This window comes from Protopterus annectens, chromosome 5.part0, assembly GCF_019279795.1.
Source record: "Protopterus annectens isolate FY-2018-M chromosome 5.part0, PAN1.0, whole genome shotgun sequence".
Taxonomy (NCBI): Eukaryota; Metazoa; Chordata; order Ceratodontiformes; family Protopteridae; genus Protopterus; species Protopterus annectens.
The window spans coordinates 1,664,817,784-1,664,836,276 of NC_056735.1; the positions used below are offsets into that span (position 1 = coordinate 1,664,817,784).

An 18,493-nucleotide genomic window follows, 5' to 3' on the forward strand; every position below is an offset into this window, starting at 1 on the left:
GTGTGGGCTACTATGTTGTATCCATAATAACTCGCACTAGTATGTTGTGTGTATGTAATGCTCAGTACATGCCAGATATGCTGCTCCTTCTGCCTATCATGTGACAACTGTAATTAACTAGTACTTCCCCAATGCATGTGTAGTGCTGCATACGTGGGTTATAGGTGACTTCTCTGCCACCTTCCCTCTGGATGCCTGTTCCATGCTACAGACCATATTATACTATTTGCTGTTGTGTGATTACACACATGACAGGTATTCCTGGTGAGTAATGTGGCAGTCCATGTCCATGTACTGTACAGTCCCAAAGAGAGGTACAGCTGTATGAACACCCCACAATCACACATGTGCATACATGGTCACCCACACAAACACACACATGCACACACTCATCCTACCTGACTCTACCTCCCTAGTGACCCTGCAGACAAACTACCTAACCAGCAGGACACACACACACACACACACACACACACACACACACACACACACACACACACACACACACACACACACACACACACACACACACACACACACACACACACAGACACACACATAAAGGTGAGGTTGCACAATGATAGTACACTGTCCTCCTATTACCCATCTATCAACATGCAGAATTTATGGTACAGAACAGCATGCAGTTCAGCTATAGTCAATCCATGCTAACAACAGTATACATGTGTGTGATGCATGTGCTGTGTCACTAGGTGATGCCCTTTATCCTGGATACTACTGCACCCATGTTCACAGTATTGCTGTGCACCATTTCTGTACCCTGCCATGTGCTGTGCACCACAACTCACAGGTGTACAACTCACTGTGGAATGTGTAGTACTGTGTCAGTTATGTCAGCTTTACTTCTCACAGCCCCTATGTTTTTCAGCAACCCATACCTAGGATGATATGTGGACAACTGTCACTGATGAAAGCCTGATGCCTGATTTACAGCTGTCAACATCAACAGACCATTTATTACCACTCCAATACTCTTACACTGAGAAACATCAGAGCATACCTTGGCTATGGGGGGTGTACACACCTTTATTGATTTGACACACACATCCTTGATCTGACATGGGAACACATCGCATATCTTAGCACTACAGAGCCTGATATGTGACATATGTCCTGTACTTTCACATGCAGTGTCTACAGATTGTGTTAAGTGTGCATCTGCTGACCGCAATGCATACACACCGTGTGGGCATATATGTGCACACCCTTATCAGGACAATTTATCGAACCTCTTGTTGTGTGTACTACACCAGTCACTACTCCTGGCAGGGGTATACCAGTGTGGGCCATCTGCATTTGCCAGTGTATGTTCAGTCTGCCCTACACATGTCCCCCTATTCTGCATGACTGCAAGGTCTACTCTTGTGCATATTCCATGGTGTTCACACACTGCCATCACTATTGCTGTGTGGGTAGGGTTACGGCTGCCACAGGTCCTGAACCCGACTATGTGCAGATAGAGCCACTCCTAGCATCCTTAGTATCCCTGCTGCAGTGCACCAGTGTGTCATGCTGAACCGCCCCTCCTTCAGCCTTTATGCATATGCATGACAAGTAAGCCCTCTACATGTGTGTCACTTTGCAGTGTCCCATACACTGAACACCACATGTTACAGCCTAGATCCAGCTGATAATGTGGACTACTGAAATGCCTTATGCCATAGTGTATCGCTACAGCAGTTGCCATTGTCCTACAAGTATATACACTGGTGTTGCACTGCATATGGGTGTTGTTTCAAACATGTCCCTAATGTAGGCCATGTCTACCACAAGTATGTTACTCCCTGTGGACACATTCCGCAATGAAAGGATGTTAGTTATCATGCAGGTGTCTAACATACCCCTCCAATACCCCATCATGGTCACCCCCTGTGAGACCGTGCATTTCACAGCAACAATACATGCACATGTACAGCATGCATTCAGGGTAGGTGTGTTAGATGTGTGTATGGAATATACCATTGCCATTACATGCCCGGTGTATTGGCAAGCATCTACATAAAACATACTCACCAGATACAGGCTGATGCCTTGGTGATATCCCAGAGGGACCTACATAAGAGGGTGAGAGATGCAACATCAGTGGCCACACCTGTGACAGTGCTACAGGTTGGGTGCTGTATTGCAATACATCAGCGGTACATTCCCATGATACTACCACATCTGGAGATCTGTTTATCACTACAATGCAGCAACACATTATATCTATGACATGTCAGATATGCATGATTTACCTGTACCAATGTGGATGTATACACAACAGTGGTCTACTCTACTGATGTTTCCTGTGTCCTTACCTGCATGCTCCTCGGCCGGTGTGTGGGTGACACCCACTTCCACGAAGGTGTCCAGCAGTTGACGGCTGGCTGGATGGGCAGGTGTCACGAGGCTGGCAAGGAGCTCCTCCATACGTGTTGGGGGGGATGGATGGCATGGCCCCCCCTGTGGCGAGGTGATCCCCGGACTGCAGCAGCATGCCAACGGGCATTACGATGCAGGTCAGTACAATGATGCTGGACCCGCTCATAACTGCGGTTGTGCAGTCTGACATCATTGATCCCATGGACTAGGTCATTCCACCGGGTGGTCTGCTCTTGCTGCTCATGTGCAGCCCTGCAAACAGCACTGGGTAGTGCTGGATCAAGTATGATATCACCACATCATTCTCTGCTTGTGAATAGGTGGGCAACCGTGCATGTGACATCTTGGCTGAAAGACAAAGATGGAAACAGCAACTCATACAGTAAGGTTACCACAGTTCGTAATACACATCTCTGTCACCCCCACCACCATATCAGCTTCAACAAACTGTACACACAACTAATTACGTATGGCTACAGCTTACCTACCAGTGGGACAGATATTGTATTGTACCACACTTTCTGCTATGTTATTGTAGCCATGTCCCCTGTGTGGACACTATCATTGCTGGCCTGTTACAGACTATTCACCTGCAAGCCATTGTCAGGGCTGCTATGGTTCCATATATGCCAGTGGTATGGCTGCTTTGGGATTGCTGCACATCTGACATTCTGTGTTATTGGGGATATGTATGCATGCTGTTGGACATGTATGGGGATTGTGTAGACTATTACTACCAACATATGTTCTATAACAGTGACACAATAACATGTATATGTTCTATTGGCCAGCAGAACCACCTCTCCAAAACCATCTGCCCATGATACCTAGCAACATCACATGTCCCAACCTGGGGCCTCCTCATGTACTGGTCCAGCAAAACCATTAGGTGGAACCAACCCAGGTAATGTTGTTCCCCCCACCCCAACGGGGCACACACAGACATGTTCCTGTCCTCTGAGGTCAGGTCTAGGGTCTGTTCCATACCGGGCTCCACAGACACATGTGGGATGTGCTACATCAGTCTGAGGCACCCAATACACATTCACAGGGCCAACATGCTCCTCCTGCTCAGCCTCCTGACCAGGCACCTTCACGACATAGACTGTTGTTGTGTGTAGCAGTGGGTGGGAGGCTTGTTCCCATTGTGCCCATATTGGGGCCCATGGGGCGTCCACATCACAGACCACACACACCACCCAGGGTGTTTACCCACTACATGTATCAAATACCACCCCTGTAGACTGTCCTCTATATCTACCAACCCTGACCACCTCCACAAGTGTACCTGCCATACTTCCCCATATTTCCATTGCCTACTTCACAGACAGGGAGCAATGTGGTCCCAATAAGGGACTAACATTAGACATACCCATCCATGTTGCACACACTGCCAAAAGGGGATATCTGTGTGTATTGCTATGCGTGCTGGTGTCTTGCACATAGTACGCAACACTGTGGTAGTAATATAGGGGACATGTCTTTACATACATATATGTTTGTGTGTGTGTGTTTGTATATATGTAGACATGTGCATATAGGTATATATCTATATGTGTGTGTAGATATATGTGATGTATATATGTGCACATATACATTTCTACACATGGGTATCTGTATATTTGTGGACATACATGCTGATATACATGCATATCTTTATATATTACATATGTGACATATGTACACATATGCATACCTACATGTGGGGTGCATTCAGACATCAGCTCCACAATCACACAACAACATCCTGCGCAGCTGCACTGTTGTGCCTTGCTACAACACAGACAGGTGCCACATATGGACACAGACTGACATTAGGGGGTACATGTAGGACCTGAATGCAGGTAACCGTATTACACACCTATGGCATTCTGGCATGCTACATTACAGATTAACCTGAGTATCCTGCCAGTGCTGGGCATGGGTCCCACGTGTCCATCATGATGGCATTACTTCCACCACCAGCTATTGGCCACATAATATACATACTTCCCATTACACAACACACACTATGAAGGCTTACATCTTGTCAGTCAGTGCTGACCTGCACAGTTGACGGCTATGGTCCACTACCCACAGAGACAGACACTATTGTCCATAGCAGTTGTTCAGTTGAACATCATCACAACAACACCTCATGGCACATTAAATCAATCTGCATCATCTATCCAATTATTATGGACCAGGTACTACATTCTATTACATGTATATATACTTCACATACCTGTTGTAGGAATTATGTCTTGATGAATGAATGCTGAATAAATGCCTTTGCCTTAGGCTTTTTTTTTTTTTTTTTAAGTTTTTGTTTTTCTTTCTTTCTCTTTCTCTCTCTCTCCAGTAAATGGAATGAGCTGCTTTGAATAGACTGCAGCATGACTTTAGTAGGTGATGCACATGATCAGGTGATGGCCTCTGCACCAATCAGTGTCCTCCACTTGCTAACTGCATGGAGCTTGCTGTGTAGTACTTCCAATTACCACTGTCATGGCAGCCACCTACTATAAAGCCCTACATCATGTTGGCGTGGTCCTTTTACCTTTCCTGTGTGATGGACATCCTTCCTGTGTGTGGGCATCAGTGTTACACACAGCAGGTAGCAATACCTCTTACAGGAGAACATGCACACTCAGGCCAGCTACATATTTGTAGGAGGTTCCAGAACTACAGACAGTGTGAGTAGAGTTGTGTTATGCTTTGTATAGTACTGGTGTTACAGGGTTTGTGTACATACTAGTTTACCTTGGAATGCAGTCTGGCTGCATAGCTCTCAACTGTGGACCTATCCTCTTGATGGCCAGAGGTGTGCCTATCATGTTTTGTTTGTCCACCACACAGGTCCTGTGTCAGATATTTCACTGGTAGTGTGTGTGTTGAGTGCTATCAGTACATGGCTACATCCATTTATGTTCCTAACCTCAAATCTCTGACTAAGGGCATGTTGCAGACTATCCTGTAACACCAGCGACTTGCTTAGTGTATGGCAACAGTTTTCCATATATGGGCCTGTGTTCCAGCCTCTGTCCTCTAACTACATACCAAGCTTTGCAAATATGACATGCCATCAGAGGATGTTCTGTAGTGGGCTGTGAGTATATCATGCTACCATTCCTGCCAACAGTCCACTGCTGTTGTATCCCCCACACATATGGTGGGGCTGGGGCCATATATGTGTGGGCTTCACCTACACAATACATGTGTGCCCTTATGCTCTCCAGAGACTAGTGTACGTAACAGTGGTATGGCCTTGTATTATTGAGTCTAAGGGGATGCACCATAAATAACCTAGGCTGTTACAAAATGTGGGGGTATCAGGGGTGAGCTGCCTTAATGTATCTGGATGTACAGTACCATACAAGTCACCTATATTTAACTTAGTTACATAAATTGGGTTAATGCAGGCCTACTGCCTCCTGCCATGCAGACTGTTCTGTTTGTCAGTGTGCTTGTGATGGCATCAGTTATGCCTTGTTATGTAATAGTTACATCCCATTGTGTCAACTGTCTTTACCACCTAGTGATTGTGTACAGAGTGTAGATAGAGGCTGCTGAACTATACACCTGCATTACTTACTGAAGATTGTTTGGTATTCTGTGGCCCAGTCTGTCTTTACCATTGTACTATTTGAAGGCCTTGGCCTGGACAGCAACATTTGTGAACCTTTCTAGACTACTGTATTAGTATAACTGTTTCACAGTTGCATTACTCTGTTTATATGGATGTCAGCATCTGAACAGCTATATGACATGGCATATAAAACTGTAATAGTACACAAATAAAGGTTTTCCATTTATGCAAACCTGTATGTAGTGTTAAATCCTATGACCTCTCTGTGGATATATGTTGCAGGCAACGATTGTCATTTGTATGGGTGGCTCATACAGTGTCCAGTTGTTAAGGTGTTAACTGTAGGCATAGTGGCTGTTCCATATTGTGTGCACCTTCTACATATGTATCTTACTGTATATATATCTGTGTGTGTATGTGTAGTCACATATATATATATATATATATATATATATATATATGTGTGTATATCTGTATCTGCATATATGTGTCCGTATATACCTACATATATATATATATATATATATATATATATATATATATATATATACACAGATCTGCTTACATATATGTAACTTGCTGTATATATTTAGATGTATGTCCATATATACTTATATAGATGTGTATGTGTATATATATATATATATATATATATATATATATATATATATATAAAAAACAATGTCCGTATATACCTACATAGATATATATGTCTGCTTAAATATATATGTAACTTGCTGTATATATTTAGATATATAGATGTAGACATATATATCTATAGTTGTAGGCATTTGCATGTATATATCTTCATATAAATTTATACATATGTATATATTTATATATATATATATATATATATATATATATATATATATATATATATATATATACATATATAGATATGTTGTATCTGTTTAGATATTAATATATTTACACACAAACATATATCTAAATGTTGGAATACATTCTCTGTACTGTTGACTGACTGGGTTGGATGATATGTTTGTGAATACATCAGTTTAATGTATATCTGACATGGCTTAGTGGTAAATCACTTTGTCTATGGTGTGCAGGGTCCTGGGTTCGAGCCTTGCAGAGGCTGTTTATTTTGTTGCTGGGTAGAACAAGGGCCGTTGGATACAGAGTGATTAAGGCACTTTTGAGCAGTTGTAAGCGGGTTTGCATGGAGGTAAGCACTGCTAACTTCCAGTTACAGTTTCTTACATGACTTAGCTTTTAAATTGCTTAACCAGTGTAGGCATTGCTTACCTTCACACAAACAGGCTTAAACTTGCTTACTGCTGCTTAAAAGTGCTTACTCCTGCTTACCCCCATTCTAATTTCTTTAAAAGAAAAGAAAAAGGGGTTGATAGGAAATTGGTGAAAAAAGGGGTACAAAGAGGGAAAGACAGTAGGGAAACTAGCCAGGGATATGCAGGAATGGTGAAGGCAAGGTCCATAGCTGCCTATTTCTTCTACAGCAACAGCTGTGCATATATACTGAATTTGGAGGTAGATTTGGACACTCACGCCCCTGGGAGGGGGTGAGGACAACAATAATAAGTTGTGATGCGATTTAGACCAGATTACATGTGTCCAGTGGACACATGTGCGAAATGGACAGCAATGTATGGGGCGAGATTTTTTTGTGGGAACAGATTGCCCTTTTTTTTTCAGGTGAGAGTGGGATGTTGGGGAGGGGTAGTAGGTATAGTTGGGGAGGTAGGTTGGGTAGGTTAACAGACAAGACAAACAAGATGCATACAAGGGCGGTATCTGACACATGTGGGGGGTAAACATCTTGATGGGGAGGGGTGTTGGGAAATCGGAAGCTCACGAGCTCCCTAGTGGAAACAGTTGGACTGAGGTCTTCACCCATGGGCAGTCACCACTGCACCTTCACAGCCCTGAAGGTGACTGTGCTGGGGGCTGAGTCGCAGAGCCAGGCTGACCCTCTAGTTGCGACACGTGGCCCTTGAGCTGGCATAGTAGATCACCAAACTTCTGGTTGATCTCTCTACGCACCACGACCCCGACCTGGCAATGGGTGACCAGTGCTTGTCCGTGCCAGCTCCCGGGGGGGTGAGTCCCAGCCCCTGAGGCAGTTCTACCTGAAGGTGGTGCAGGACCAATGGACAGGGATGTTCCGGGTTGGGTCCCAGACATTCTGGTACCCGGTGCCACGCGGCCAGCTGAGGTGAGACAGGTGGGTCTGCTGAGATCGGCCTTCCCAAGCGTGCTATTGTGTCATCATCATATGTGGGTTAGTAATAGTCAACACATTTCAGGGTTAGGTATAACAGCATGCATAGATATTCTCATTAACCCAGACACCAGATACGGAACAGTTGCATAGCAAACAGAACACATGCATAAGTGGGACCAAAGTGGTAATAAGAACAACATGCAGGTACATTGGTGGCACCATGCCACCAATGTTGAAATAATTCAATATAGCACATGCATGGGAACCATTAAAATATTTATCAAACAACTGGACATTATCAGAACATAGGTGTCATTACATACCAGTTGGGGTGGGTATGTTGATTATTGTTGGAGATATGGTGGGGGAAGAGAAAGATGTCAATTAACAACTAGTATATTCCTATAGTCCACATTACTTTCCTAGTCAGTGCTGCTATCTGTACCTTACAAGTCTTACTGCACTACCTTATAGCCTTAGTTTGGACAGTGATATGGCTGTCGTCATCATTACACACAAACTGGTTTTACCTGCAGTATATACCTCTTACCTGGTATACCTGTGGAGGGAATGTTTGTTAACACTAACTGTTTCTACACATACTCCCAGATTCCGGGTTGATGTTGTGCACATAGCTATCCAACTCTTTCTGCACAGACTCTGGGCATGTGTTGCCCACATGCTGGTGTGCTGGGACATATCTAGAATATTGCCCTCTTCCACCTATAGTGACCTGACACACACATGTACATGCTTTCCTACACAGTTATATTATGTAGCACAGTGTGGGTGACAGGGATCAGTGATACTTTATTACTCAGAGAAACTGCAACACTCACAATTCCCTACAATACCAGAGTGAACAGTACCAATACAGGTTATAATGGTCTGTATTTTTCAGCACAGTGTTTGTATCCGACGTACCTGTGGGAGCAATGTTTGCTAGCACTACCTGATTATTGCCACACAAACTTCCAGATTACACATTAGTATTATGTATACACTCTGGTCTCAGCTTGACAACATGGGAGTGTAGATAGGGCATACATGAAATAGTACTCTCCTAACAGTTTTGGGGGTTGCTACAATGACAGGTTTGTTCTCATAGGTGTTTGACAATCACTTATATTCCCTGTTTGCTGGCTAAATATCTGGGATCATCCCACAGACTTACCAGGGGGACAGGCAGTAGATATGGGCCCATATACTGGACATTCTGGCTTCATCTGTACAGTTGTGGGGTATGATACTGTATGCAGCCTACATCCACTCTCAGGATTCAGACCATGGCTGTGTCTGCTACAACATAAACACTGTCCATCACAGTTGTGTCTGCTATATAGATATTGCTGTACATCTCCTATCTGCTTTCTGTTTTATTAATCCCCTGTGCTTTTGTATTCTGACCTTGTATTACAACACTCTTATACAGATTTCCTAGACAGTTATATGTTGTAGGACAGTATGGGTGACAGTAATGTGTGATACCTCATTATTCAGAGCATCTGCATCAGTTGCACTGCCATACAATGCCAATGTAAACAGTACCAGTACTAGGTATCATTCTTGTATTTTTGGGCACAGTGTTGGTATCTGACAGACCTGTGGGAGAAATGTTTATTAGCAATACCTGAATGTTCACGCACACAATACCAGATTCCACATTACTATTATGCACATACATCTCACTCTGTTACTGTACACACTCTGACCACAGCTTGACAAGTTGAGGTGTAAATGGGACATACTTGGCTTCTTAGTCTCATAAGGTATTGGGGAGTTGCTAGTGTGCCAGCTTTGTTCTCATAGATGTATGCCAATCAGTTGTATTTCCTGTTTGCTGCCTATATGTCTGGGATCATCCTACTGATTTCCCGGGGAGATAGGTTGGAAGGCAGCAGATATGGGCCACTTTACTGGACATTCTGGACATATCTGTACAGTTGTGTAGTATGATCCTGTACCACTGGCAGGATTCGAACCATGGCTGTGTGTGCTAAAAAAACAACAGTTCACATCTCAGTTGCATGTGCTATTCGGGTTTTGTTGTCTGCATTTTCCCTGTTTACAGTCTATGTATCTCTCAGTTGTACTACATGGCCTCTGGGGATTACACCGGTCATATACAGGCATTCCTACACATTCAATTTATGGTGCACGATGTGGGTAACAGTGCTTAATACAACAGTTATATTACATGATTGCGAATCTACATTACCATATGATACCATTGTATACACATGCAGTCCAGCAGTTAGACCTTTATTGTCAGGCTATTACACTTTTATTGACATACAAACGATATGAGACTCTTCCTGCCATACTCTCTACTGTATGCAGTATTTTCCTTGAACAATACAGGCAATTAATTTACTACTAATTTTAGTTTTATTTCCTATGACAGTAAATGCATGAGCATTACTGACCTGCCTCGTGTTGCAACCTAACCAGGAGACTGACATGGGCCTCCTGGTTCGCAGCCTGCTCCATTGCAGCTGTGGGGGACATAAGAGGAATATTTAGCCATACCTATCCATGATATACCTGAGCTGGCAATTATTACACACATAGTGGGGTGATACTTACACACAACTGGAACATCCCCTGCCGCTCTAGCCTCTTGGATCCACTCCTCCAAGAGGTCCCCCTTACGCCGCTTCAGGTCGGCATAGTGATGCCTTACCTGCTCACCAGTTTGGGGTATGCCAGTGGCACTGGTGAGGTCACGGGCTAGACGGTCCCAGGCCTCCGCCTTATACTGGGAGCCCTGCTACTGGCCCTGTAGCAGTCTCTGATCATGGTCTTTGACAAGAAGTTCTGCCATGACTTTGGACTCTTGGATGCACCAGCACTGTGTCTGAAAGTGCACAACTTCTCCCCTTACTGCCATTGTGCCTGCAAGGGAAGCTACAACCAGTTATGAGATGTATTCCCACCTCTTGGGTTTAAATAGGGCCAATTTCCAGCACTTTTCCGTGACTGACCAGTTTTGAAAAGGCTAGGCTATGGGCAATCCTGCTTACCTAGGGTTGGCATTGTTTACAGGGGTATAACACTGGGCACATTGAGTTAGCTGGCCTACACATTGCTTACACCTCCTAAGCTGGCCTGTGCAATGCTTAGCATTGCTTACATTAGACTTTGCATTATAATTCCTTTTTGGCATTGAGTTATTATTCATTACACTTTATATGTATGCCTGGTATCCATGATTCATGTGTACATACACTGTATGGGGTCCTTGTATTTTATTGGGGACTTCAACACTCTATTACAATTACGCCTGTCTTCTGGCCTTACTGCTGTACTCCGGTTCACATATTTATGTTATGTAGTGGGTTAAGGCACACATGTCTGTATACTGATTCCTTTCACAGGTTCAGTTTGGTTTTACTATGGTGAAGACTTGTTTGCTGATACCTCATTTTTCTGTACTTCTGTGATGGCTTGGTGGTTAACTTCTGTGGCTATGGTGTATAGGCTCCTGGGTTCGAGACCTGTATGGGTGTTTATCTTGTTGATGGGCAGAACATGGGCCATTGGATACGGAGTGATTAAGGCACTTTTGAGCATTTGTAAGTGGGTTTGTGTGATGGTAAGCACTGATAAGCTGCCCTTACATCTGCTTACAGAGAGTTAGCTTCAGAATTGCTTAACCAATGTAGGCATTGCTTACTGCCATGCAAATGGGCTTAAGCTTGCTTACTAGTGCTTAAATATGCTTACTACTGCTTATTGGTGCTTAAACCTGCTTACTAGTGCTTTATTCATTATGACACTGACACCTCACATGTGCATTTACTGCAGTACTCCAGTTCATAAGAATATGTTATTTAGTGGGTTATTCAACATAAATATTAGTCATAACGTGCTTTGCAATGGAAAATGGAATGTGCTGCAGTGGGACTCGAATCAGGAATGCCTGCTCATAAGGCGAATGCTCTGCCCACTACATTATTGGTATGCTGCTTCATTTGCATATATCTTCCTTGTTATCCTTTTTAGTCATTTAAGCTGCATTAACCGTAGCTAAGCGATGGACACACCCACACACTTACAGTTAGCTTTAATCGGATTTTAAAATAAAAATAAATACAGGGTTTGCTCATATTATTTGTAATCACTTGCTGTTGTACACGAGGGGGAATGTTGGTGGGGATATGTGGACACCTATGAGTGGTCTCACTCATTTACTACCCCTTTCTGCTGTTTTTCATTGCGGGGACATGTATATTCTGAGAGTTCTGCTCTCAGACATGCCCCCTGCACTCTTAAACGCTCCGTGTAAGATTAGGAGCTCAGGCAGCATGCCTCATTAGCCTTCCTGCTCCTAAAAGGCCACCTTCATGCAGGACTAAGCTAGTCCTGCAGAGAGGAATAATAAATCTGGGGGAGTATTTCCATATATACTTAATACTTCAAAAGATCGACTTACAAACTGTTGCATGCCATTAGGTGAAACCTTAGACGTTGTTGAAAAAAGCATTCATTAAATTTTGCACTAAGTTTCATACCTTAAGAGATATTCCAAATTATCTGTATTCCTAATTAAACAATTAGTCATAGTTTCATACTACTGTAAATATCTCAATAAGCTTGCACTTATAGAGGAATTTCTTGTTGTCATGTGAAAGCTTATGTGTTTTTTAACAAACATGTATAGGTTGTACAGTTATAAGATATGAAAAAGTTTAGAAAAATATAATTTGGGATTTATGTGCATTATAATACATTACAGTATTTATGGAAAAAAATATGAATGCAGTGACTATTATCACTGTTAAGAATACTTCCTACTGATAACATTACAGTTTGTACAATTTTAACAGCTTTTATTGTTCACAAAATATTTAAACTTGTTTATCTTATGCTTTTTAAGTTTATTTTTTAGAAAAAGCTCTGGAATGCAAAATGTGTATAGGCTCCTGAGGTATGACTCCACAACATATAGGTGTTAATGAGTTAAGGTACTATTTGTTAAGCAGATACTTTAGTTTGGAAACAGATCTTGTCCCCTTGCTATTTTAAGTAAGCAATCTGATGGTAATACGAAGTCATGCTGTTGACACTATCCCTTCACCACTTCCAATATAAACTGGCAGATAGGCCAGCCTAGCCAACTGAAATCCTTATGGGTTGTTAAGTGCATACAACCCATTGTTATTATTTCAAAATCTCTCCTTTTGCCCTGGGGGAGTATCATACCATACTGTATTTAGAAAATAAGTAATGTGCTTTAAAGTAAACTGTATTGGAGAGTGAGGGAATAAACTCACAGGGCAATTGCCAGAAACTATCATGCATTAACTAGATAATAAGGCTTTAATTGCTAATTACTGATACTGAAAGAATGTATTCCTGGAGAGCTAAAATGTGGAAGTTAGTTCCACTATATGACCAAAAAGTGAACACGACTAAGAACATATGTTTATAGTGTAAGTTTAAAGGAGACTGCAGCCATCATCCCAGCACTGCTGCAGAATCAACAGCAGCAGTGCAGCAGTGCTGATATGACTCCTGAAGCCGTCATTTGCCTTCTGTGAGATTTTGAACAAGTCCCAACAAGAACTTGTTCCACAGCTGTGTGAACATTGGGCCAACTATATTACCTATTCTGAGGTAACACATCTGCCTTGCCCAGACTCCAAAGGCTGAACAATCCAGAGCCCCCACTGGCTGTTGCCCAAGCCATGAACTGACTGCTGCACTACCACACTACTCCCACCAGCACCTGTGCCCACTAATCAAACACAGGTGGACTGTACTGCAGTGGCAGCTTTGTTCCTCTGTACCAGAGAAGCAGAGTAGGGTTAACAGTTTTTATGAGTGCATGACAAATTTACAGTACAGTGGTATACAAGAAGTCATAATACTGAAAGAACAATGCTGAAATATCAAAATATTGACACAGTAAAACAATGAATTTAATAAAACATATGTACACTCCATCAGAGCATGTTTTTTTCAGAAAATAATAGCAAACCTCTGCAATGTAAACTTGGGAATGAGCACTAACATGGGTTTTATGGGGAGGAGAGCAAGTCCTGATCTCCTTACATGGCTATTAGATATTTTGATTCTGAAATTTTAAAGTTTCAACAATTTGATATTATAATGTTGCACATTCTGTATTATGTCTTTCAGTGTATCACTACTCAGTAACTTGACAGGAATCCATTTATAGGTATACAGACATATACACACGTGCACACATACAGACACACACACACACACACACACACACACACACACACACACACACACACACACACACACACACACACATACACACACACACACACACACACTCGTGTTTGTTTCTTTGTTTCTTGTTCCTTGTCTTGTTTCACTGAAAACCACAAGCTTTAGTACAAACTATAAATATTACAACAATCTTTAGTTAGACTACATGCTAACAAAAATAAACAAACCAAGACAAACCTATTTCGTCCATGGCTACAGTGTGAAATATATAACAAAAACATTTAGGCTATACATATATATATATATATATATATATATATATATACCTCCCTAAAATTTAAGACACCAAAACACTAATTCCATGCCCCCCCCCCAAAAAAAAAAAAGCAAACAGACAAATATAATACAAAATCATAAAATGTTAGGCTTTCTCTCCCATTCTTTTCAAACTTAGAAAAAAATAAAATATTAAACTAATTAAATGTACAAAACAAATTAATCAAAAGTACCTTCAACCTAAATAATTATAATAGCAAAAAAATCTAATAAATTATCACTTAAAATAAAAAAAAAATCCATCAATCAGAACAAAAGAAATAATGAGGGAAAAGGGACATTAAATCATGTAAAATACACTGATACAACAAGATACAGATTAATACAATATGACAACAAAAATACCAACAAATAAAAAACATATTTAAAAAAACTTACAATAGAAAAACACTGTCATGAAACAAATTGAAACACACTAAAAGTGGAATGTAAAGGTAAACTAATATAGCTATACCCCTCCCATTCATAAAACCAAAGAACACTTCTACAATTATATGGCTGCACTAAACAAAGTTCAAGGTTGGGACTATTTGAGCAGCTTGCTGTGTGAGGTGGATGACAGTTATCAGAAAGGCATTAAGCAATGTCTTTGGATCATCCACTCTGTTTGCACGACCAATATATACATTAATTGGAATGCAATATGGGCTATACATCTATGAATCCTGGTCACATTGCGTGAATGTAAAGAAAACAAAATAAGTAAACATAAATGAAATATATGTCAGCTTGGGTGTAGTAAATGAAACTACTGAAAATGGTATATTAACACAGACTGTGACTCATGTCTGCACCATGCATAAGGAAAATGATTCCCAAAAAACATGAACATCTGCTAGTTCACTTATACACCAGATACTTAACAACATTTGCACATTTATATATATTATATGAATGAAAGTTCATAATATTGAACGCTCTAAAGAGCGAAAATGCATAAAAAAAAAAATATATATATATATATATATATATATATATATATATATATATATATATATATACATATACGTATGTGTGTATACATGTATGGACATCTATGAGGGTTACTGTAAAACTGATGTTATTGCGAAATGGAACTTTTGCATCACATTTTTACACATTGTGACCAGGCAACTAAAGTACCAGGTTAATTGTTACAATGCAGTTCATGAGCACTGAATTTGCAGTTAACCTAGTCAACATGAAATATGCATGAATACTTTCATGCATGCTTTAAGATTGAATGTTAAGAATTTTATTTCTAATACAGTGTTTATTGATTGTAACAGCACCGGTAACATATTTTCTGTTGTTATAAGCATCCTAAATAAATAGACTGTACATTATATATATCACAATACCAGAACATCAACAGTCATGCATCACTTCTGGCATTCACTTCCACTATACTGATTCAGTAATTTTCACAGAACAGGAAATTGTGACCTTCAAGGATGTTTACAGTGTGTTACTATTACAGGTTACAGCACTACACACACACACACACACACACACACACACACACACACACACACACACACACACACACACACACACACACTGTCATTTTTACATTCAGCCATACGAATTCTGCAACAGCAAAGCAAACACAAACCACTACTACAGTGCTGTGTTGTCACTGACGCTGTATTTTCAAATCAGAAATGCTAACACATTTGACGGAGTAATATGAAATCCTGACACTACACCTAAGATAAAGGAAATTCCTTAACACAAAATATTTTGAAGTTAACATTCTTTTTGAGAAGTATTTTTCACTATTTACCAGTATCATTTTAAAAACAGTAAAGAAGTAAGATTGATGTGACACAAGTATTGTTTATGTACTGCACACACAGGTACTTCAAGACTGTTTCTAACTAACAAGTTATGAGTTTTTTAGGTTATTTTAAGAGATTTGATACAGATTCGGAAATTAACACCATTTATTTTATAAACACTACACTGTGCATAAATCGCATGGTTAACTGTATGCACATTTCACTGTGTGAAATAGAAATACGATGTATCATAATTAATAAAGATTTCTACTGAAGAGGAAAATGCCCTTTATGAAGATTCCTAATGTAGCAGCATACAGAGCAAGTAACCTACCAATAATCTATCACAGCACATCCTGAAATGCATGACGCACTAAACTTATTTTTTATTTATCTTTGTTGTCCCAATCCAAATATATAAAGCTTATACTAGATTTAAATAAGACACCTCGGGGATAGTGAGAGGTGATGATATCTTCATAGTTACCATCACAACATTCTCATCTTCATCATAACCATTGTGAGTTTTATTGGTGGTGAAAAAAACATGACCTTTCAATCACTGAGCTGCTGTTGCTAAGCACTAGGGTTGCTACAGTACTAAGAAGGGATACTCAGTGGCATAGGCAGTGCAGTTACAGACATCTTGCCAAGTAACAATGAGCAGGCAATTTACTTGTTAAGGAAAGTTGTATGTCCTAGATGTACAAAAGGCTATATCTGCTTTAATTTCATTTCAAGTCAGTATTTTCTCTCTTTGAAGTATTTTACTGTAAGAAAAAGGTCACTAAAAGCTTTAAATGCCCCAAATGGCTTATTCTGCAAAAAGGCTGTTAAATACACGATTACAGATAATGTGAGATGGTTTTATAGATATTGTTAGGATAACAGCAATGTAGCTTATAATATTTATTGTGAGAATATTGGGATATGAGAAGCTAAGATGTTAAAAACAGTGTGCAGAAACACATTGTTTTTCTTAATGAAAACGTCTTGTCCCAGAGGTTACAGGCTAAATTACAACTACCAAATACAATTTAATGTTTAGTCAATACATATAATATGGAAAACATATTTTTAAATGAATTTAAAAAAAAAGTGAATGAAAGATGCAGACAATGCAGTTTCATCATTAGACAATATAATGCAATGCAAACGTAATTAATGATTTTACAGTAAGGTAAAAATGCATTATTATGCTTATGAGTTAGTGATACGCAGTAAATTATGTGTGTGCTCAGACTGCGTTAGAAATTAGCACTGTGTTAATGTGTACTACCCTAATATTCAAATTTATGTCTTCAAAGAAAGTTTTTACTTTGCTAAAGATAGTCATCACTTATGACAATACTGGCATGCAGCAGTAAAAGTTTTACCATACAGAGTGCCTTTAAATCAGAAGTGAGCAATTTAAAGCGGTGGATCTAGAATTCAGACCTAATCCTCACTTGTCTTATGCCACATTCCTTACCAGTAAGCAAAGAAATCGTGCTCTGAAATTAAATGAATATTTGCTCCTTCACAAGGAACTTTAACAATCACTTTTGCTAAACAGATACACATTTTGCAATTTGTTTTTTGTGTAATACCAGAAATACATATCTTATGTGTGTGCATGCACACGCGCTCATGTGTGTGTGTGTGTCTGCATGTGTGTGTGTGTGTGTGTGTGTGTGTGTGTGTGTGTGTGTGTGTGTGTGTGTGTGTGTGTGTGTGTGTGTCTGCATGTGTGTGATGGGTCTGCACTTTCCTGTACTTTCAAGAAATGTTTTACTGATTTCCAGTAAAGCTATCTCAGTATCATGACACAGCGTAACATTAAACATTACTGCATTCACCCCACCCTACCATTACTGATCATCACCAGCACAACTAAATTAAAGTACAGCTAAATGAAGCACTACAGAAATTAGTATTTAATGTTAAAATAGGTCACCTACAAAAATCATTTCCAAATGCTGATACTCTATTCAACTATGTCAAATTTTTGCCATTTTTATTAAGTGAGCCTGTTCTTCTGATAAGCGTTAAAATGGT

General features: G+C 40.4%; 1 protein-coding gene across 7 annotated transcripts in view; it reads right to left on the reverse strand.

Moving 5' to 3' along the window:
* Positions 1-18,493, reverse strand: part of ERG (ETS transcription factor ERG) — a 2,569,778-nt gene that overhangs the window by 843,830 nt on the left and 1,707,455 nt on the right. The gene's annotated exons all lie outside the window — the stretch shown is intronic.